The 2,788-nt window shown below is 27.4% G+C and overlaps 1 long non-coding RNA gene across 1 annotated transcript; it reads left to right on the top strand.

Moving 5' to 3' along the window:
* The first annotated feature begins 2,002 nt into the window (after positions 1-2,002).
* On the top strand, positions 2,003-2,523 carry LOC125027086. The gene is made up of 2 exons (XR_007114985.1): positions 2,003-2,241; positions 2,489-2,523. It is a non-coding gene; the product is annotated as an uncharacterized LOC125027086 (long non-coding RNA).
* Positions 2,524-2,788: the final 265 nt, after the last annotated feature.

The following is a 2,788-nucleotide window of genomic DNA, read 5'->3' on the forward strand; positions in this document are numbered from 1 at the left end:
TTATATATATGTATATGTTATATACATATATATATATATATATATATATATATGTAAGATATATGTATATATATATGTAATATATATATATGCAATATATATACATATATTATATATATAATATATATATATATATGTAATATGCATATATATAGATATTTAATATATATTTAGATATGTAATATATATATTTAAATATGTAATATATATATTTAAATATGTAATATATATATGTAATATGTATATATATAAATGTGTAATATATATATATAAATGTAATGTATATATATATATATGTACAATATATTTATAATATATATGTATACATATATATTTGTATAATATATATATATATATATATATGGTATATATACATGTAATATATATATTTATATATATATATGTACTGCCGCGATGGTCCAGTGGTTAGAGTACTGGACTGCCTGCGCTCTGACTGCTGGCTCGAGCCCGAGATAACGACATATCGCCTTGAGAAGTCAAACGAAGGTTTCATAGGTGAAGTCGCCGCCGTGGCACAAGTGTTAGCGTACCGAACAGCTTTATTAGGAAGGGCATCCAATCAGGCAAGGGTGGCACTGCCGTATAACCTCTCAGTAGTGAACTGAGAGAGGTCTATGTCCTGAGAGGTTTATGGAATGAACAGCTATTCAAAAAAAAAATATATATATAATATATATATATGTAATATATATATAAATATATTTAAATATACATATGCATATGCGTGTATATATGTATATATGTATATTATATATATACACATGTGTATATATGTACACACACATACACACTTTTTTTCCAAGTCATTGTCGCTCAGATTATCTTTCCATTAGTAGACCCGTAAACGCTCTTACACACACGGAGAAATATCTAACCTTGATAATTCACTGCACTTATCCAGTGACTCAGTGACTCAAATTCCGTTGTCGAGTCTCAGAATATTCTCGACTGCCGAAATTTGACACAATTGTAGAACAGGTCGAAAGAGTCATTTGAGAATCGACCAGTGCGGGATTTATACGGATGTATATGTATATGCGCCTATATGTGTACGCAAAAATGTGCGCGAATATACATATATATAATGTATACATATATTTGTATATGTATATATATGTATGTGTATATGTACATAATGTATAAATGTGTATATGTATGCATGTGTATATATATGTATCTATCTATATGTATGTTTGTTTATATATATGTGTGTGTATATGTATGTATGTATGTATCTATGTATGTATATATTTATATGTATGTATATATATATGTATGTGTATGTATGTATGTTCGTGTATATATATGTATGTATATATATATATATATATATATATATGTATGTGTATGTATGTATGTTCGTGTATATATATGTATGTATATATGTACATAATGTATAAATGTGTATATGTATGTATGTGTATATATATGTATGTATGTATATGTATGTTTGTGTATATATATGTATGTATGTACATATATGTATATGTATGTATGTATATATATATGTATGTATATATTTATATGTATGTATATATTTGTATGTATATTGATGTATATATAGATTTGTATGTATGTATATGTATATATAGGTATATTTGTTTGTGTATATATGTTAAGATATTTATGTGTGTAAATATAAATGCAAATATATATATATATATATATATATATATATGTGTGTGTGTGTGTGTGTGTGTATATATATATATATATATGTATATTACATCTCTCTTTATATAGAATATATTGTATCATTAGCATGATAGGTATATGAAAATAGGAATATTTACGTTTATTTGATATTACGGGTGAGATGTTTTGTTGCGCATCTCGAGTATTTTTTGTTTACCCATGAGCCCACGTATGACGTTGCTGTGGCGGTGGACGCCTCGTGTGTGAACCCACTTCGCAGGGAATTTGTGTTGGCGACCTTTCATAGAAGTGGCAGTTATTGGGCACAAGTCTTTACACTCATGAAGGTATGTTTAAGGATGTTGAAGGGTTTCAAATTAAATTCAGAGGGGATGATACTCATTAATATTGAAAATACACGGAGCATGTGTTTGTTGTGTTGGCGTCGACCATAATGTGGATTGTTTACTTTCATATGGATTTCAGCCAGTGTTATATCCAATGCTGTGGATATGGGTTTGTGCCGTAACTGAGACGTGATGGCAACTACTGGGAATCATGGACTGTGATAGTGTGGCCATTGAAGTGAGTTCAATGAAAATGTACAATGTATGATTTATTTTGTGATATTGTTGCAGATTATTTAGTTACGTCGCACGAATTGTGTAGGCATTCCTTGTATTATTTAATATTGTGATATAAGCAGTTCATTTGTTTATTCGGATTGGATTGTTATTTTAGTATTAATTGATGTATGTATATTTTCTCTTTTTTTTCGCAATATAGAATATTTATTTTTGTTAATCCCTATTACCTGAATATCACATTTCAGGTTGAAACTTTGCTCCAATAAAAGACTGTTGCAGCTGATGGCTTTTCCTTGATATCCCAGTACATATATATACATATATATGTGTAAATATATTTATATCTATATATAGATAAGTATTTGTAATTATAGATGAATAAATAGATAGATAGATAGACGGACATATAGAGAGACAGATGTATAATTAGGTATTCATTTATCTATCTATATAGGCTTTATATTTATCTACCTGTATATATTTATTTATGTATATATATGTAATATGCTCTCTATATATACATATACATATATATGTGCACATAT

Source organism: Penaeus chinensis, chromosome 7 (assembly GCF_019202785.1).
Source record: "Penaeus chinensis breed Huanghai No. 1 chromosome 7, ASM1920278v2, whole genome shotgun sequence".
NCBI lineage: Eukaryota > Metazoa > Arthropoda > Malacostraca > Decapoda > Penaeidae > Penaeus > Penaeus chinensis.